The following is a 20,846-nucleotide window of genomic DNA, read 5'->3' as shown; positions in this document are numbered from 1 at the left end:
CCTTTTTTTCCCTTCTCTTCCTCTTACTTTTTTTTCACGTTTTTTTACGTTTTTCTCCTTTTCGCCTCTTTTCTGGGCGTATTATTCTTCTTTTTCTTCTTTTTTTTCGTCTAATGCATACCCCATCAGTGCAGCAATGCTTATTCAATACCGCCAGCAGATGGAGACACTGGGGGATAATTTTCTAAGGATTTATACTGATTTTTCCTGTCTGAATTTGTCGCACAGAAAGTTGCAGGCCAAATATGTGTGACATTTCTGCGACTTTAGCTTCTAGAGCATTTTTACAACATTATACATAGGTGCTGAATACATAAAAAGCGACTGTTCAGCGACAGACAAGTCGCATCGGCTGAAAGTAGGCCAGAATGTCAGTCCATGTTGGAGCAGGTTTAGATACAGTCTAAAGTATAGATCTCAAAGTCTGTGCACAGAATTTAGCAAGGGCCTCGCACCTTCTGATGCATCAGGTAGGTGCACAATAGCATAGCCTAACCCTCTGTACTTTGGTCTATATTGATGCGGGACATAGACAGCCAGCTGATGACCAATCCATTAGTGCAATGGATGGCTGGAAGCATTTGTCTTTGCCTTTGCAATACCACAGAAGCAATGCATGGTCAATGTACAGCAATGACACACCTGTGTGAACAGCCAGGAGACCCCCCCCCATGTTATGTTACATAGTTACATAGTTAGTACGGTCGAAAAAAGACATATGTCCATCAAGTTCAACCAGGGAATTAAGGGGTAGGGGTGTGGCGCGATATTGGGGAAGGGATGAGATTTTATATTTCTTCATAAGCATTAATCTTATTTTGTCAATTAGGAACATTCAGCACCCACCCGCTATCAAGGCAGCTGCCTATCATGTCATGCCCTACCTGCACAGGTGTGCTGGCTACTCAAATGATCCAATTAAGGAGGCCATTTAGTCAGCAGCAGCAGAAGTCCTGTGCCTGGACGCTCCAACAGCGGCCAGACACAAGCAGAAGCAGCAGAAGCAGCAGCAGCACCACCTTTTGTTTTTTGGCTGCAGCAGCAGCAAGGCCCACAGGGCTGGCTAGCTGGCTAGCCAGCAAGCAGGTAGCAATGAAAGTAGGAATCTTTCTTTTTAACCCTGTAAGGGGGTGGTGCACTGTACCCGAAGATACTGCCATATCGGGTCAATGCATAGGGCGACGGAAGCAAGCTTCGAAATCGGCCCCCGTTCTCAAAAATCCATTTAATATATGGTCCCCAGATAGGGGACGTATCAGATATTAAACTGATAAGAACAGATACTACACTTGATCTTAGCCAAAAGGCCGAGAAGCGATAACCGTGAAAGGGGCGGGCCCAACAAGGTCCCCTTCATGGGCACTATCACTGCTTGCTGTCAGGGAGGCTGCCAGACAATTTTCCATGCACACTCTGGGCTGGGGGGCAGTCAACCACCAGTACACACAGCAGAACCTAAACCCATACCATTATTGCTAAGCAGCAAGACAGGGGCCCATTGCACTCCCACGGGGCCTTTTTAAATGCAATCCATAACCCGGATTTGCCAGGAACCCTTCTTACTCCTCCTACTTGCATGTGACACTGGGCTTAGGATCTGCATAGGAAACACACACACAAGCACACACCTACCTTTGTTGCCTGCAGATGCCTCCTTGGCTGTCCCCAAACGGTATCAAACCAACACCCACGGGAAGCTGTAAGCATAGAGGACATGCCTGCACCCCATTGGACTTACCTGTGTGGGTTAAATCCGGGTTATTTGACAACCTATGGCGGTGATGGTTCTGCTCAGGCAGAGCAGTGCTGATGCTCCTCATAAAGCTGTCGCTGCTGTGAAGGTTCTAGGTGACATCACAAATCCCTATGGTTACATACACAACAAAGCTGGGTTGTTGTTGTTTACACTCTGCAAGGCCTGTGGAAGTGAGTGACATCATAGCACTGTAGTTCTGAGGGTTCTAGATGGATGCAACAATCTCCTGTTGCTTCTATGAAGGCCATAATAGACGACATCACCAAACAGCTCCATAGTCACATACACAGCAAAGGAGAGATGTTGTTTACACCTAGTGATGTCAGTGGTATTGAGTGACATCACAGCACAGTGCTAAGGCTCCTGGGCCTGGACACAGCAGCGGCTGCAATATCTCAACGGAGAATACGTTTATATATATGTGTGTGTGTGCGCGTATATATATATATATATATATATATATATATATATATATATATATTTCTCCGCCGAAATCACTTTTAAACCCATTTCCACCTTTTTTTCCCTTCTCTTCCTCTTACTTTTTTTTCACGTTTTTTTACGTTTTTCTCCTTTTCGCCTCTTTTCTGGGCGTATTATTCTTCTTTTTCTTCTTTTTTTTCGTCTAATGCATACCCCATCAGTGCAGCAATGCTTATTCAATACCGCCAGCAGATGGAGACACTGGGGGATAATTTTCTAAGGATTTATACTGATTTTTCCTGTCTGAATTTGTCGCACAGAAAGTTGCAGGCCAAATATGTGTGACATTTCTGCGACTTTAGCTTCTAGAGCATTTTTACAACATTATACATAGGTGCTGAATACATAAAAAGCGACTGTTCAGCGACAGACAAGTCGCATCGGCTGAAAGTAGGCCAGAATGTCAGTCCATGTTGGAGCAGGTTTAGATACAGTCTAAAGTATAGATCTCAAAGTCTGTGCACAGAATTTAGCAAGGGCCTCGCACCTTCTGATGCATCAGGTAGGTGCACAATAGCATAGCCTAACCCTCTGTACTTTGGTCTATATTGATGCGGGACATAGACAGCCAGCTGATGACCAATCCATTAGTGCAATGGATGGCTGGAAGCATTTGTCTTTGCCTTTGCAATACCACAGAAGCAATGCATGGTCAATGTACAGCAATGACACACCTGTGTGAACAGCCAGGAGACCCCCCCCCCCCCCCCCATGTTATGTTACATAGTTACATAGTTAGTACGGTCGAAAAAAGACATATGTCCATCAAGTTCAACCAGGGAATTAAGGGGTAGGGGTGTGGCGCGATATTGGGGAAGGGATGAGATTTTATATTTCTTCATAAGCATTAATCTTATTTTGTCAATTAGGAACATTCAGCACCCACCCGCTATCAAGGCAGCTGCCTATCATGTCATGCCCTACCTGCACAGGTGTGCTGGCTACTCAAATGATCCAATTAAGGAGGCCATTTAGTCAGCAGCAGCAGAAGTCCTGTGCCTGGACGCTCCAACAGCGGCCAGACACAAGCAGAAGCAGCAGAAGCAGCAGCAGCAGCACCACCTTTTGTTTTTTGGCTGCAGCAGCAAGGCCCACAGGGCTGGCTAGCTGGCTAGCCAGCAAGCAGGTAGCAATGAAAGTAGGAATCTTTCTTTTTAACCCTGTAAGGGGGTGGTGCACTGTACCCGAAGATACTGCCATATCGGGTCAATGCATAGGGCGACGGAAGCAAGCTTCGAAATCGGCCCCCGTTCTCAAAAATCCATTTAATATATGGTCCCCAGATAGGGGACGTATCAGATATTAAACTGATAAGAACAGATACTACACTTGATCTTAGCCAAAAGGCCGAGAAGCGATAACCGTGAAAGGGGCGGGCCCAACAAGGTCCCCTTCATGGGCACTATCACTGCTTGCTGTCAGGGAGGCTGCCAGACAATTTTCCATGCACACTCTGGGCTGGGGGGCAGTCAACCACCAGTACACACAGCAGAACCTAAACCCATACCATTATTGCTAAGCAGCAAGACAGGGGCCCATTGCACTCCCACGGGGCCTTTTTAAATGCAATCCATAACCCGGATTTGCCAGGAACCCTTCTTACTCCTCCTACTTGCATGTGACACTGGGCTTAGGATCTGCATAGGAAACACACACACAAGCACACACCTACCTTTGTTGCCTGCAGATGCCTCCTTGGCTGTCCCCAAACGGTATCAAACCAACACCCACGGGAAGCTGTAAGCATAGAGGACATGCCTGCACCCCATTGGACTTACCTGTGTGGGTTAAATCCGGGTTATTTGACAACCTATGGCGGTGATGGTTCTGCTCAGGCAGAGCAGTGCTGATGCTCCTCATAAAGCTGTCGCTGCTGTGAAGGTTCTAGGTGACATCACAAATCCCTATGGTTACATACACAACAAAGCTGGGTTGTTGTTGTTTACACTCTGCAAGGCCTGTGGAAGTGAGTGACATCATAGCACTGTAGTTCTGAGGGTTCTAGATGGATGCAACAATCTCCTGTTGCTTCTATGAAGGCCATAATAGACGACATCACCAAACAGCTCCATAGTCACATACACAGCAAAGGAGAGATGTTGTTTACACCTAGTGATGTCAGTGGTATTGAGTGACATCACAGCACAGTGCTAAGGCTCCTGGGCCTGGACACAGCAGCGGCTGCAATATCTCAACGGAGAATACGTTTATATATATGTGTGTGTGTGCGCGTATATATATATATATATATATATATATATATATATATATATATATTTCTCCGCCGAAATCACTTTTAAACCCATTTCCACCTTTTTTTCCCTTCTCTTCCTCTTACTTTTTTTTCACGTTTTTTTACGTTTTTCTCCTTTTCGCCTCTTTTCTGGGCGTATTATTCTTCTTTTTCTTCTTTTTTTTCGTCTAATGCATACCCCATCAGTGCAGCAATGCTTATTCAATACCGCCAGCAGATGGAGACACTGGGGGATAATTTTCTAAGGATTTATACTGATTTTTCCTGTCTGAATTTGTCGCACAGAAAGTTGCAGGCCAAATATGTGTGACATTTCTGCGACTTTAGCTTCTAGAGCATTTTTACAACATTATACATAGGTGCTGAATACATAAAAAGCGACTGTTCAGCGACAGACAAGTCGCATCGGCTGAAAGTAGGCCAGAATGTCAGTCCATGTTGGAGCAGGTTTAGATACAGTCTAAAGTATAGATCTCAAAGTCTGTGCACAGAATTTAGCAAGGGCCTCGCACCTTCTGATGCATCAGGTAGGTGCACAATAGCATAGCCTAACCCTCTGTACTTTGGTCTATATTGATGCGGGACATAGACAGCCAGCTGATGACCAATCCATTAGTGCAATGGATGGCTGGAAGCATTTGTCTTTGCCTTTGCAATACCACAGAAGCAATGCATGGTCAATGTACAGCAATGACACACCTGTGTGAACAGCCAGGAGACCCCCCCCCCCCCATGTTATGTTACATAGTTACATAGTTAGTACGGTCGAAAAAAGACATATGTCCATCAAGTTCAACCAGGGAATTAAGGGGTAGGGGTGTGGCGCGATATTGGGGAAGGGATGAGATTTTATATTTCTTCATAAGCATTAATCTTATTTTGTCAATTAGGAACATTCAGCACCCACCCGCTATCAAGGCAGCTGCCTATCATGTCATGCCCTACCTGCACAGGTGTGCTGGCTACTCAAATGATCCAATTAAGGAGGCCATTTAGTCAGCAGCAGCAGAAGTCCTGTGCCTGGACGCTCCAACAGCGGCCAGACACAAGCAGAAGCAGCAGAAGCAGCAGCAGCAGCACCACCTTTTGTTTTTTGGCTGCAGCAGCAAGGCCCACAGGGCTGGCTAGCTGGCTAGCCAGCAAGCAGGTAGCAATGAAAGTAGGAATCTTTCTTTTTAACCCTGTAAGGGGGTGGTGCACTGTACCCGAAGATACTGCCATATCGGGTCAATGCATAGGGCGACGGAAGCAAGCTTCGAAATCGGCCCCCGTTCTCAAAAATCCATTTAATATATGGTCCCCAGATAGGGGACGTATCAGATATTAAACTGATAAGAACAGATACTACACTTGATCTTAGCCAAAAGGCCGAGAAGCGATAACCGTGAAAGGGGCGGGCCCAACAAGGTCCCCTTCATGGGCACTATCACTGCTTGCTGTCAGGGAGGCTGCCAGACAATTTTCCATGCACACTCTGGGCTGGGGGGCAGTCAACCACCAGTACACACAGCAGAACCTAAACCCATACCATTATTGCTAAGCAGCAAGACAGGGGCCCATTGCACTCCCACGGGGCCTTTTTAAATGCAATCCATAACCCGGATTTGCCAGGAACCCTTCTTACTCCTCCTACTTGCATGTGACACTGGGCTTAGGATCTGCATAGGAAACACACACACAAGCACACACCTACCTTTGTTGCCTGCAGATGCCTCCTTGGCTGTCCCCAAACGGTATCAAACCAACACCCACGGGAAGCTGTAAGCATAGAGGACATGCCTGCACCCCATTGGACTTACCTGTGTGGGTTAAATCCGGGTTATTTGACAACCTATGGCGGTGATGGTTCTGCTCAGGCAGAGCAGTGCTGATGCTCCTCATAAAGCTGTCGCTGCTGTGAAGGTTCTAGGTGACATCACAAATCCCTATGGTTACATACACAACAAAGCTGGGTTGTTGTTGTTTACACTCTGCAAGGCCTGTGGAAGTGAGTGACATCATAGCACTGTAGTTCTGAGGGTTCTAGATGGATGCAACAATCTCCTGTTGCTTCTATGAAGGCCATAATAGACGACATCACCAAACAGCTCCATAGTCACATACACAGCAAAGGAGAGATGTTGTTTACACCTAGTGATGTCAGTGGTATTGAGTGACATCACAGCACAGTGCTAAGGCTCCTGGGCCTGGACACAGCAGCGGCTGCAATATCTCAACGGAGAATACGTTTATATATATGTGTGTGTGTGCGCGTATATATATATATATATATATATATATATATATATATATATATATTCTCCGCCGAAATCACTTTTAAACCCATTTCCACCTTTTTTTCCCTTCTCTTCCTCTTACTTTTTTTTCACGTTTTTTTACGTTTTTCTCCTTTTCGCCTCTTTTCTGGGCGTATTATTCTTCTTTTTCTTCTTTTTTTTCGTCTAATGCATACCCCATCAGTGCAGCAATGCTTATTCAATACCGCCAGCAGATGGAGACACTGGGGGATAATTTTCTAAGGATTTATACTGATTTTTCCTGTCTGAATTTGTCGCACAGAAAGTTGCAGGCCAAATATGTGTGACATTTCTGCGACTTTAGCTTCTAGAGCATTTTTACAACATTATACATAGGTGCTGAATACATAAAAAGCGACTGTTCAGCGACAGACAAGTCGCATCGGCTGAAAGTAGGCCAGAATGTCAGTCCATGTTGGAGCAGGTTTAGATACAGTCTAAAGTATAGATCTCAAAGTCTGTGCACAGAATTTAGCAAGGGCCTCGCACCTTCTGATGCATCAGGTAGGTGCACAATAGCATAGCCTAACCCTCTGTACTTTGGTCTATATTGATGCGGGACATAGACAGCCAGCTGATGACCAATCCATTAGTGCAATGGATGGCTGGAAGCATTTGTCTTTGCCTTTGCAATACCACAGAAGCAATGCATGGTCAATGTACAGCAATGACACACCTGTGTGAACAGCCAGGAGACCCCCCCCCCCCCCCATGTTATGTTACATAGTTACATAGTTAGTACGGTCGAAAAAAGACATATGTCCATCAAGTTCAACCAGGGAATTAAGGGGTAGGGGTGTGGCGCGATATTGGGGAAGGGCTGAGATTTTATATTTCTTCATAAGCATTAATCTTATTTTGTCAATTAGGAACATTCAGCACCCACCCGCTATCAAGGCAGCTGCCTATCATGTCATGCCCTACCTGCACAGGTGTGCTGGCTACTCAAATGATCCAATTAAGGAGGCCATTTAGTCAGCAGCAGCAGAAGTCCTGTGCCTGGACGCTCCAACAGCGGCCAGACACAAGCAGAAGCAGCAGAAGCAGCAGCAGCAGCAGCACCACCTTTTGTTTTTTGGCTGCAGCAGCAAGGCCCACAGGGCTGGCTAGCTGGCTAGCCAGCAAGCAGGTAGCAATGAAAGTAGGAATCTTTCTTTTTAACCCTGTAAGGGGGTGGTGCACTGTACCCGAAGATACTGCCATATCGGGTCAATGCATAGGGCGACGGAAGCAAGCTTCGAAATCGGCCCCCGTTCTCAAAAATCCATTTAATATATGGTCCCCAGATAGGGGACGTATCAGATATTAAACTGATAAGAACAGATACTACACTTGATCTTAGCCAAAAGGCCGAGAAGCGATAACCGTGAAAGGGGCGGGCCCAACAAAGGTCCCCTTCATGGGCACTATCACTGCTTGCTGTCAGGGAGGCTGCCAGACAATTTTCCATGCACACTCTGGGCTGGGGGGCAGTCAACCACCAGTACACACAGCAGAACCTAAACCCATACCATTATTGCTAAGCAGCAAGACAGGGGCCCATTGCACTCCCACGGGGCCTTTTTAAATGCAATCCATAACCCGGATTTGCCAGGAACCCTTCTTACTCCTCCTACTTGCATGTGACACTGGGCTTAGGATCTGCATAGGAAACACACACACAAGCACACACCTACCTTTGTTGCCTGCAGATGCCTCCTTGGCTGTCCCCAAACGGTATCAAACCAACACCCACGGGAAGCTGTAAGCATAGAGGACATGCCTGCACCCCATTGGACTTACCTGTGTGGGTTAAATCCGGGTTATTTGACAACCTATGGCGGTGATGGTTCTGCTCAGGCAGAGCAGTGCTGATGCTCCTCATAAAGCTGTCGCTGCTGTGAAGGTTCTAGGTGACATCACAATCCCTATGGTTACATACACAACAAAGCTGGGTTGTTGTTGTTTACACTCTGCAAGGCCTGTGGAAGTGAGTGACATCATAGCACTGTAGTTCTGAGGGTTCTAGATGGATGCAACAATCTCCTGTTGCTTCTATGAAGGCCATAATAGACGACATCACCAAACAGCTCCATAGTCACATACACAGCAAAGGAGAGATGTTGTTTACACCTAGTGATGTCAGTGGTATTGAGTGACATCACAGCACAGTGCTAAGGCTCCTGGGCCTGGACACAGCAGCGGCTGCAATATCTCAACGGAGAATACGTTTATATATATGTGTGTGTGTGCGCGTATATATATATATATATATATATATATATATGTATATATTTCTCCGCCGAAATCACTTTTAAACCCATTTCCACCTTTTTTTCCCTTCTCTTCCTCTTACTTTTTTTTCACGTTTTTTTACGTTTTTCTCCTTTTCGCCTCTTTTCTGGGCGTATTATTCTTCTTTTTCTTCTTTTTTTTCGTCTAATGCATACCCCATCAGTGCAGCAATGCTTATTCAATACCGCCAGCAGATGGAGACACTGGGGGATAATTTTCTAAGGATTTATACTGATTTTTCCTGTCTGAATTTGTCGCACAGAAAGTTGCAGGCCAAATATGTGTGACATTTCTGCGACTTTAGCTTCTAGAGCATTTTTACAACATTATACATAGGTGCTGAATACATAAAAAGCGACTGTTCAGCGACAGACAAGTCGCATCGGCTGAAAGTAGGCCAGAATGTCAGTCCATGTTGGAGCAGGTTTAGATACAGTCTAAAGCATAGATCTCAAAGTCTGTGCACAGAATTTAGCAAGGGCCTCGCACCTTCTGATGCATCAGGTAGGTGCACTATAGCATAGCCTAACCCTCTGTACTTTGGTCTATATTGATGCGGGACATAGACAGCCAGCTGATGACCAATCCATTAGTGCAATGGATGGCTGGAAGCATTTGTCTTTGCCTTTGCAATACCACAGAAGCAATGCATGGTCAATGTACAGCAATGACACACCTGTGTGAACAGCCAGGAGACCCCCCCATGTTATGTTACATAGTTACATAGTTAGTACGGTCGAAAAAAGACATATGTCCATCAAGTTCAACCAGGGAATTAAGGGGTAGGGGTGTGGCGCGATATTGGGGAAGGGATGAGATTTTATATTTCTTCATAAGCATTAATCTTATTTTGTCAATTAGGAACATTCAGCACCCACCCGCTATCAAGGCAGCTGCCTATCATGTCATGCCCTACCTGCACAGGTGTGCTGGCTACTCAAATGATCCAATTAAGGAGGCCATTTAGTCAGCAGCAGCAGAAGTCCTGTGCCTGGACGCTCCAACAGCGGCCAGACACAAGCAGAAGCAGCAGAAGCAGCAGCAGCACCACCTTTTGTTTTTTGGCTGCAGCAGCAGCAGCAGCAGCAGCAAGGCCCACAGGGCTGGCTAGCTGGCTAGCCAGCAAGCAGGTAGCAATGAAAGTAGGAATCTTTCTTTTTAACCCTGTAAGGGGGTGGTGCACTGTACCCGAAGATACTGCCATATCGGGTCAATGCATAGGGCGACGGAAGCAAGCTTCGAAATCGGCCCCCGTTCTCAAAAATCCATTTAATATATGGTCCCCAGATAGGGGACGTATCAGATATTAAACTGATAAGAACAGATACTACACTTGATCTTAGCCAAAAGGCCGAGAAGCGATAACCGTGAAAGGGGCGGGCCCAACAAGGTCCCCTTCATGGGCACTATCACTGCTTGCTGTCAGGGAGGCTGCCAGACAATTTTCCATGCACACTCTGGGCTGGGGGGCAGTCAACCACCAGTACACACAGCAGAACCTAAACCCATACCATTATTGCTAAGCAGCAAGACAGGGGCCCATTGCACTCCCACGGGGCCTTTTTAAATGCAATCCATAACCCGGATTTGCCAGGAACCCTTCTTACTCCTCCTACTTGCATGTGACACTGGGCTTAGGATCTGCATAGGAAACACACACACAAGCACACACCTACCTTTGTTGCCTGCAGATGCCTCCTTGGCTGTCCCCAAACGGTATCAAACCAACACCCACGGGAAGCTGTAAGCATAGAGGACATGCCTGCACCCCATTGGACTTACCTGTGTGGGTTAAATCCGGGTTATTTGACAACCTATGGCGGTGATGGTTCTGCTCAGGCAGAGCAGTGCTGATGCTCCTCATAAAGCTGTCGCTGCTGTGAAGGTTCTAGGTGACATCACAATCCCTATGGTTACATACACAACAAAGCTGGGTTGTTGTTGTTTACACTCTGCAAGGCCTGTGGAAGTGAGTGACATCATAGCACTGTAGTTCTGAGGGTTCTAGATGGATGCAACAATCTCCTGTTGCTTCTATGAAGGCCATAATAGACGACATCACCAAACAGCTCCATAGTCACATACACAGCAAAGGAGAGATGTTGTTTACACCTAGTGATGTCAGTGGTATTGAGTGACATCACAGCACAGTGCTAAGGCTCCTGGGCCTGGACACAGCAGCGGCTGCAATATCTCAACGGAGAATACGTTTATATATATGTGTGTGTGTGCGCGTATATATATATATATATATATATATATATATATATATATATATTTCTCCGCCGAAATCACTTTTAAACCCATTTCCACCTTTTTTTCCCTTCTCTTCCTCTTACTTTTTTTTCACGTTTTTTTACGTTTTTCTCCTTTTCGCCTCTTTTCTGGGCGTATTATTCTTCTTTTTCTTCTTTTTTTTCGTCTAATGCATACCCCATCAGTGCAGCAATGCTTATTCAATACCGCCAGCAGATGGAGACACTGGGGGATAATTTTCTAAGGATTTATACTGATTTTTCCTGTCTGAATTTGTCGCACAGAAAGTTGCAGGCCAAATATGTGTGACATTTCTGTCTAGAGCATTTTTACAACATTATACATAGGTGCTGAATACATAAAAAGCGACTGTTCAGCGACAGACAAGTCGCATCGGCTGAAAGTAGGCCAGAATGTCAGTCCATGTTGGAGCAGGTTTAGATACAGTCTAAAGCATAGATCTCAAAGTCTGTGCACAGAATTTAGCAAGGGCCTCGCACCTTCTGATGCATCAGGTAGGTGCACTATAGCATAGCCTAACCCTCTGTACTTTGGTCTATATTGATGCGGGACATAGACAGCCAGCTGATGACCAATCCATTAGTGCAATGGATGGCTGGAAGCATTTGTCTTTGCCTTTGCAATACCACAGAAGCAATGCATGGTCAATGTACAGCAATGACACACCTGTGTGAACAGCCAGGAGACCCCCCCATGTTATGTTACATAGTTACATAGTTAGTACGGTCGAAAAAAGACATATGTCCATCAAGTTCAACCAGGGAATTAAGGGGTAGGGGTGTGGCGCGATATTGGGGAAGGGATGAGATTTTATATTTCTTCATAAGCATTAATCTTATTTTGTCAATTAGGAACATTCAGCACCCACCCGCTATCAAGGCAGCTGCCTATCATGTCATGCCCTACCTGCACAGGTGTGCTGGCTACTCAAATGATCCAATTAAGGAGGCCATTTAGTCAGCAGCAGCAGAAGTCCTGTGCCTGGACGCTCCAACAGCGGCCAGACACAAGCAGAAGCAGCAGAAGCAGCAGCAGCACCACCTTTTGTTTTTTGGCTGCAGCAGCAGCAGCAGCAGCAGCAAGGCCCACAGGGCTGGCTAGCTGGCTAGCCAGCAAGCAGGTAGCAATGAAAGTAGGAATCTTTCTTTTTAACCCTGTAAGGGGGTGGTGCACTGTACCCGAAGATACTGCCATATCGGGTCAATGCATAGGGCGACGGAAGCAAGCTTCGAAATCGGCCCCCGTTCTCAAAAATCCATTTAATATATGGTCCCCAGATAGGGGACGTATCAGATATTAAACTGATAAGAACAGATACTACACTTGATCTTAGCCAAAAGGCCGAGAAGCGATAACCGTGAAAGGGGCGGGCCCAACAAGGTCCCCTTCATGGGCACTATCACTGCTTGCTGTCAGGGAGGCTGCCAGACAATTTTCCATGCACACTCTGGGCTGGGGGGCAGTCAACCACCAGTACACACAGCAGAACCTAAACCCATACCATTATTGCTAAGCAGCAAGACAGGGGCCCATTGCACTCCCACGGGGCCTTTTTAAATGCAATCCATAACCCGGATTTGCCAGGAACCCTTCTTACTCCTCCTACTTGCATGTGACACTGGGCTTAGGATCTGCATAGGAAACACACACACAAGCACACACCTACCTTTGTTGCCTGCAGATGCCTCCTTGGCTGTCCCCAAACGGTATCAAACCAACACCCACGGGAAGCTGTAAGCATAGAGGACATGCCTGCACCCCATTGGACTTACCTGTGTGGGTTAAATCCGGGTTATTTGACAACCTATGGCGGTGATGGTTCTGCTCAGGCAGAGCAGTGCTGATGCTCCTCATAAAGCTGTCGCTGCTGTGAAGGTTCTAGGTGACATCACAATCCCTATGGTTACATACACAACAAAGCTGGGTTGTTGTTGTTTACACTCTGCAAGGCCTGTGGAAGTGAGTGACATCATAGCACTGTAGTTCTGAGGGTTCTAGATGGATGCAACAATCTCCTGTTGCTTCTATGAAGGCCATAATAGACGACATCACCAAACAGCTCCATAGTCACATACACAGCAAAGGAGAGATGTTGTTTACACCTAGTGATGTCAGTGGTATTGAGTGACATCACAGCACAGTGCTAAGGCTCCTGGGCCTGGACACAGCAGCGGCTGCAATATCTCAACGGAGAATACGTTTATATATATGTGTGTGTGTGCGCGTATATATATATATATATATATATATATATATATATATATATATATATATTTCTCCGCCGAAATCACTTTTAAACCCATTTCCACCTTTTTTTCCCTTCTCTTCCTCTTACTTTTTTTTCACGTTTTTTTACGTTTTTCTCCTTTTCGCCTCTTTTCTGGGCGTATTATTCTTCTTTTTCTTCTTTTTTTTCGTCTAATGCATACCCCATCAGTGCAGCAATGCTTATTCAATACCGCCAGCAGATGGAGACACTGGGGGATAATTTTCTAAGGATTTATACTGATTTTTCCTGTCTGAATTTGTCGCACAGAAAGTTGCAGGCCAAATATGTGTGACATTTCTGCGACTTTAGCTTCTAGAGCATTTTTACAACATTATACATAGGTGCTGAATACATAAAAAGCGACTGTTCAGCGACAGACAAGTCGCATCGGCTGAAAGTAGGCCAGAATGTCAGTCCATGTTGGAGCAGGTTTAGATACAGTCTAAAGCATAGATCTCAAAGTCTGTGCACAGAATTTAGCAAGGGCCTCGCACCTTCTGATGCATCAGGTAGGTGCACTATAGCATAGCCTAACCCTCTGTACTTTGGTCTATATTGATGCGGGACATAGACAGCCAGCTGATGACCAATCCATTAGTGCAATGGATGGCTGGAAGCATTTGTCTTTGCCTTTGCAATACCACAGAAGCAATGCATGGTCAATGTACAGCAATGACACACCTGTGTGAACAGCCAGGAGACCCCCCCATGTTATGTTACATAGTTACATAGTTAGTACGGTCGAAAAAAGACATATGTCCATCAAGTTCAACCAGGGAATTAAGGGGTAGGGGTGTGGCGCGATATTGGGGAAGGGATGAGATTTTATATTTCTTCATAAGCATTAATCTTATTTTGTCAATTAGGAACATTCAGCACCCACCCGCTATCAAGGCAGCTGCCTATCATGTCATGCCCTACCTGCACAGGTGTGCTGGCTACTCAAATGATCCAATTAAGGAGGCCATTTAGTCAGCAGCAGCAGAAGTCCTGTGCCTGGACGCTCCAACAGCGGCCAGACACAAGCAGAAGCAGCAGAAGCAGCAGCAGCACCACCTTTTGTTTTTTGGCTGCAGCAGCAGCAGCAGCAGCAGCAAGGCCCACAGGGCTGGCTAGCTGGCTAGCCAGCAAGCAGGTAGCAATGAAAGTAGGAATCTTTCTTTTTAACCCTGTAAGGGGGTGGTGCACTGTACCCGAAGATACTGCCATATCGGGTCAATGCATAGGGCGACGGAAGCAAGCTTCGAAATCGGCCCCCGTTCTCAAAAATCCATTTAATATATGGTCCCCAGATAGGGGACGTATCAGATATTAAACTGATAAGAACAGATACTACACTTGATCTTAGCCAAAAGGCCGAGAAGCGATAACCGTGAAAGGGGCGGGCCCAACAAGGTCCCCTTCATGGGCACTATCACTGCTTGCTGTCAGGGAGGCTGCCAGACAATTTTCCATGCACACTCTGGGCTGGGGGGCAGTCAACCACCAGTACACACAGCAGAACCTAAACCCATACCATTATTGCTAAGCAGCAAGACAGGGGCCCATTGCACTCCCACGGGGCCTTTTTAAATGCAATCCATAACCCGGATTTGCCAGGAACCCTTCTTACTCCTCCTACTTGCATGTGACACTGGGCTTAGGATCTGCATAGGAAACACACACACAAGCACACACCTACCTTTGTTGCCTGCAGATGCCTCCTTGGCTGTCCCCAAACGGTATCAAACCAACACCCACGGGAAGCTGTAAGCATAGAGGACATGCCTGCACCCCATTGGACTTACCTGTGTGGGTTAAATCCGGGTTATTTGACAACCTATGGCGGTGATGGTTCTGCTCAGGCAGAGCAGTGCTGATGCTCCTCATAAAGCTGTCGCTGCTGTGAAGGTTCTAGGTGACATCACAATCCCTATGGTTACATACACAACAAAGCTGGGTTGTTGTTGTTTACACTCTGCAAGGCCTGTGGAAGTGAGTGACATCATAGCACTGTAGTTCTGAGGGTTCTAGATGGATGCAACAATCTCCTGTTGCTTCTATGAAGGCCATAATAGACGACATCACCAAACAGCTCCATAGTCACATACACAGCAAAGGAGAGATGTTGTTTACACCTAGTGATGTCAGTGGTATTGAGTGACATCACAGCACAGTGCTAAGGCTCCTGGGCCTGGACACAGCAGCGGCTGCAATATCTCAACGGAGAATACGTTTATATATATGTGTGTGTGTGCGCGTATATATATATATATATATATATATATATATATATATATATATATATATATATATTTCTCCGCCGAAATCACTTTTAAACCCATTTCCACCTTTTTTTCCCTTCTCTTCCTCTTACTTTTTTTTCACGTTTTTTTACGTTTTTCTCCTTTTCGCCTCTTTTCTGGGCGTATTATTCTTCTTTTTCTTCTTTTTTTTCGTCTAATGCATACCCCATCAGTGCAGCAATGCTTATTCAATACCGCCAGCAGATGGAGACACTGGGGGATAATTTTCTAAGGATTTATACTGATTTTTCCTGTCTGAATTTGTCGCACAGAAAGTTGCAGGCCAAATATGTGTGACATTTCTGCGACTTTAGCTTCTAGAGCATTTTTACAACATTATACATAGGTGCTGAATACATAAAAAGCGACTGTTCAGCGACAGACAAGTCGCATCGGCTGAAAGTAGGCCAGAATGTCAGTCCATGTTGGAGCAGGTTTAGATACAGTCTAAAGCATAGATCTCAAAGTCTGTGCACAGAATTTAGCAAGGGCCTCGCACCTTCTGATGCATCAGGTAGGTGCACTATAGCATAGCCTAACCCTCTGTACTTTGGTCTATATTGATGCGGGACATAGACAGCCAGCTGATGACCAATCCATTAGTGCAATGGATGGCTGGAAGCATTTGTCTTTGCCTTTGCAATACCACAGAAGCAATGCATGGTCAATGTACAGCAATGACACACCTGTGTGAACAGCCAGGAGACCCCCCCATGTTATGTTACATAGTTACATAGTTAGTACGGTCGAAAAAAGACATATGTCCATCAAGTTCAACCAGGGAATTAAGGGGTAGGGGTGTGGCGCGATATTGGGGAAGGGATGAGATTTTATATTTCTTCATAAGCATTAATCTTATTTTGTCAATTAGGAACATTCAGCACCCACCCGCTATCAAGGCAGCTGCCTATCATGTCATGCCCTACCTGCACAGGTGTGCTGGCTACTCAAATGATCCAATTAAGGAGGCCATTTAGTCAGCAGCAGCAGAAGTCCTGTGCCTGGACGCTCCAACAGCGGCCAGACACAAGCAGAAGCAGCAGAAGCAGCAGCAGCACCACCTTTTGTTTTTTGGCTGCAGCAGCAGCAGCAGCAGCAGCAAGGCCCACAGGGCTGGCTAGCTGGCTAGCCAGCAAGCAGGTAGCAATGAAAGTAGGAATCTTTCTTTTTAACCCTGTAAGGGGGTGGTGCACTGTACCCGAAGATACTGCCATATCGGGTCAATGCATAGGGCGACGGAAGCAAGCTTCGAAATCGGCCCCCGTTCTCAAAAATCCATTTAATATATGGTCCCCAGATAGGGGACGTATCAGATATTAAACTGATAAGAACAGATACTACACTTGATCTTAGCCAAAAGGCCGAGAAGCGATAACCGTGAAAGGGGCGGGCCCAACAAGGTCCCCTTCATGGGCACTATCACTGCTTGCTGTCAGGGAGGCTGCCAGACAATTTTCCATGCACACTCTGGGCTGGGGGGCAGTCAACCACCAGTACACACAGCAGAACCTAAACCCATACCATTATTGCTAAGCAGCAAGACAGGGGCCCATTGCACTCCCACGGGGCCTTTTTAAATGCAATCCATAACCCGGATTTGCCAGGAACCCTTCTTACTCCTCCTACTTGCATGTGACACTGGGCTTAGGATCTGCATAGGAAACACACACACAAGCACACACCTACCTTTGTTGCCTGCAGATGCCTCCTTGGCTGTCCCCAAACGGTATCAAACCAACACCCACGGGAAGCTGTAAGCATAGAGGACATGCCTGCACCCCATTGGACTTACCTGTGTGGGTTAAATCCGGGTTATTTGACAACCTATGGCGGTGATGGTTCTGCTCAGGCAGAGCAGTGCTGATGCTCCTCATAAAGCTGTCGCTGCTGTGAAGGTTCTAGGTGACATCACAATCCCTATGGTTACATACACAACAAAGCTGGGTTGTTGTTGTTTACACTCTGCAAGGCCTGTGGAAGTGAGTGACATCATAGCACTGTAGTTCTGAGGGTTCTAGATGGATGCAACAATCTCCTGTTGCTTCTATGAAGGCCATAATAGACGACATCACCAAACAGCTCCATAGTCACATACACAGCAAAGGAGAGATGTTGTTTACACCTAGTGATGTCAGTGGTATTGAGTGACATCACAGCACAGTGCTAAGGCTCCTGGGCCTGGACACAGCAGCGGCTGCAAAATCTCAACGGAGAATACGTTTATATATATGTGTGTGTGTGCGCGTATATATATATATATATATATATATATATATATATATATATATTTCTCCGCCGAAATCACTTTTAAACCCATTTCCACCTTTTTTTCCCTTCTCTTCCTCTTACTTTTTTTTCACGTTTTTTTACGTTTTTCTCCTTTTCGCCTCTTTTCTGGGCGTATTATTCTTCTTTTTCTTCTTTTTTTTCGTCTAATGCATACCCCATCAGTGCAGCAATGCTTATTCAATACCGCCAGCAGATGGAGACACTGGGGGATAATTTTCTAAGGATTTATACTGATTTTTCCTGTCTGAATTTGTCGCACAGAAAGTTGCAGGCCAAATATGTGTGACATTTCTGCGACTTTAGCTTCTAGAGCATTTTTACAACATTATACATAGGTGCTGAATACATAAAAAGCGACTGTTCAGCGACAGACAAGTCGCATCGGCTGAAAGTAGGCCAGAATGTCAGTCCATGTTGGAGCAGGTTTAGATACAGTCTAAAGCATAGATCTCAAAATCTGTGCACAGAATTTAGCAAGGGCCTCGCACCTTCTGATGCATCAGGTAGGTGCACTATAGCATAGCCTAACCCTCTGTACTTTGGTCTATATTGATGCGGGACATAGACAGCCAGCTGATGACCAATCCATTAGTGCAATGGATGGCTGGAAGCATTTGTCTTTGCCTTTGCAATACCACAGAAGCAATGCATGGTCAATGTACAGCAATGACACACCTGTGTGAACAGCCAGGAGACCCCCCCATGTTATGTTACATAGTTACATAGTTAGTACGGTCGAAAAAAGACATATGTCCATCAAGTTCAACCAGGGAATTAAGGGGTAGGGGTGTGGCGCGATATTGGGGAAGGGATGAGATTTTATATTTCTTCATAAGCATTAATCTTATTTTGTCAATTAGGAACATTCAGCACCCACCCGCTATCAAGGCAGCTGCCTATCATGTCATGCCCTACCTGCACAGGTGTGCTGGCTACTCAAATGATCCAATTAAGGAGGCCATTTAGTCAGCAGCAGCAGAAGTCCTGTGCCTGGACGCTCCAACAGCGGCCAGACACAAGCAGAAGCAGCAGCAGCACCACCTTTTGTTTTTTGGCTGCAGCAGCAGCAGCAGCAGCAGCAAGGCCCACAGGGCTGGCTAGCTGGCTAGCCAGCAAGCAGGTAGCAATGAAAGTAGGAATCTTTCTTTTTAACCCTGTAAGGGGGTGGTGCACTGTACCCGAAGATACTGCCATATCGGGTCAATGCATAGGGCGACGGAAGCAAGCTTCGAAATCGGCCCCCGTTCTCAAAAATCCATTTAATATATGGTCCCCAGATAGGGGACGTATCAGATATTAAACTGATAAGAACAGATACTACACTTGATCTTAGCCAAAAGGCCGAGAAGCGATAACCGTGAAAGGGGCGGGCCCAACAAGGTCCCCTTCATGGGCACTATCACTGCTTGCTGTCAGGGAGGCTGCCAGACAATTTTCCATGCACACTCTGGGCTGGGGGGCAGTCAACCACCAGTACACACAGCAGAACCTAAACCCATACCATTATTGCTAAGCAGCAAGACAGGGGCCCATTGCACTCCCACGGGGCCTTTTTAAATGCAATCCATAACCCGGATTTGCCAGGAACCCTTCTTACTCCTCCTACTTGCATGTGACACTGGGCTTAGGATCTGCATAGGAAACACACACACAAGCACACACCTACCTTTGTTGCCTGCAGATGCCTCCTTGGCTGTCCCCAAACGGTATCAAACCAACACCCACGGGAAGCTGTAAGCATAGAGGACATGCCTGCACCCCATTGGACTTACCTGTGTGGGTTAAATCCGGGTTATTTGACAACCTATGGCGGTGATGGTTCTGCTCAGGCAGAGCAGTGCTGATGCTCCTCATAAAGCTGTCGCTGCTGTGAAGGTTCTAGGTGACATCACAATCCCTATGGTTACATACACAACAAAGCTGGGTTGTTGTTGTTTACACTCTGCAAGGCCTGTGGAAGTGAGTGACATCATAGCACTGTAGTTCTGAGGGTTCTAGATGGATGCAACAATCTCCTGTTGCTTCTATGAAGGCCATAATAGACGACATCACCAAACAGCTCCATAGTCACATACACAGCAAAGGAGAGATGTTGTTTACACCTAGTGATGTCAGTGGTATTGAGTGACATCACAGCACAGTGCTAAGGCTCCTGGGCCTGGACACAGCAGCGGCTGCAATATCTCAACGGAGAATACGTTTATATATATGTGTGTGTGTGCGCGTATATATATATATATATATATATATATATATTTCTCCGCCGAAATCACTTTTAAACCCATTTCCACCTTTTTTTCCCTTCTCTTCCTCTTACTTTTTTTTCACGTTTTTTTACGTTTTTCTCCTTTTCGCCTCTTTTCTGGGCGTATTATTCTTCTTTTTCTTCTTTTTTTTCGTCTAATGCATACCCCATCAGTGCAGCAATGCTTATTCAATACCGCCAGCAGATGGAGACACTGGGGGATAATTTTCTAAGGATTTATACTGATTTTTCCTGTCTGAATTTGTCGCACAGAAAGTTGCAGGCCAAATATGTGTGACATTTCTGCGACTTTAGCTTCTAGAGCATTTTTACAACATTATACATAGGTGCTGAATACATAAAAAGCGACTGTTCAGCGACAGACAAGTCGCATCGGCTGAAAGTAGGCCAGAATGT

General features: G+C 45.9%; 9 non-coding genes across 9 annotated transcripts; all 9 read right to left on the bottom strand.

Moving 5' to 3' along the window:
• Positions 1-1,128: 1,128 nt before the first annotated feature.
• LOC130322726 (U2 spliceosomal RNA) lies at positions 1,129-1,319 on the bottom strand. The gene has a single exon (XR_008868175.1). It is a non-coding gene; the product is annotated as a U2 spliceosomal RNA (small nuclear RNA).
• Positions 1,320-3,407: 2,088 nt separating this feature from the next.
• Positions 3,408-3,598, bottom strand: LOC130322724 (U2 spliceosomal RNA). Its single transcript, XR_008868173.1, has one exon. It is a non-coding gene; the product is annotated as a U2 spliceosomal RNA (small nuclear RNA).
• Positions 3,599-5,682: 2,084 nt separating this feature from the next.
• Positions 5,683-5,873, bottom strand: LOC130322723 (U2 spliceosomal RNA). Its single transcript, XR_008868172.1, has one exon. It is a non-coding gene; the product is annotated as a U2 spliceosomal RNA (small nuclear RNA).
• A 2,088-nt stretch (positions 5,874-7,961) lies between these two features.
• LOC130322722 (U2 spliceosomal RNA) lies at positions 7,962-8,152 on the bottom strand. Its single transcript, XR_008868171.1, has one exon. It is a non-coding gene; the product is annotated as a U2 spliceosomal RNA (small nuclear RNA).
• Positions 8,153-10,236: 2,084 nt separating this feature from the next.
• On the bottom strand, positions 10,237-10,427 carry LOC130322721 (U2 spliceosomal RNA). Its single transcript, XR_008868170.1, has one exon. It is a non-coding gene; the product is annotated as a U2 spliceosomal RNA (small nuclear RNA).
• Positions 10,428-12,503: 2,076 nt separating this feature from the next.
• LOC130322720 (U2 spliceosomal RNA) lies at positions 12,504-12,694 on the bottom strand. Its single transcript, XR_008868169.1, has one exon. It is a non-coding gene; the product is annotated as a U2 spliceosomal RNA (small nuclear RNA).
• A 2,093-nt stretch (positions 12,695-14,787) lies between these two features.
• On the bottom strand, positions 14,788-14,978 carry LOC130322718 (U2 spliceosomal RNA). The gene has a single exon (XR_008868168.1). It is a non-coding gene; the product is annotated as a U2 spliceosomal RNA (small nuclear RNA).
• A 2,099-nt stretch (positions 14,979-17,077) lies between these two features.
• LOC130322717 (U2 spliceosomal RNA) lies at positions 17,078-17,268 on the bottom strand. The gene has a single exon (XR_008868167.1). It is a non-coding gene; the product is annotated as a U2 spliceosomal RNA (small nuclear RNA).
• A 2,078-nt stretch (positions 17,269-19,346) lies between these two features.
• Positions 19,347-19,537, bottom strand: LOC130322716 (U2 spliceosomal RNA). Its single transcript, XR_008868166.1, has one exon. It is a non-coding gene; the product is annotated as a U2 spliceosomal RNA (small nuclear RNA).
• Between the last annotated feature and the right edge of the window lie 1,309 nt (positions 19,538-20,846).

Source organism: Hyla sarda, unplaced genomic scaffold (assembly GCF_029499605.1).
Source record: "Hyla sarda isolate aHylSar1 unplaced genomic scaffold, aHylSar1.hap1 scaffold_238, whole genome shotgun sequence".
NCBI lineage: Eukaryota > Metazoa > Chordata > Amphibia > Anura > Hylidae > Hyla > Hyla sarda.
Note: the sequence above shows the minus strand (reverse complement) of the source record. Positions and strands in the feature narration are given on the sequence as shown.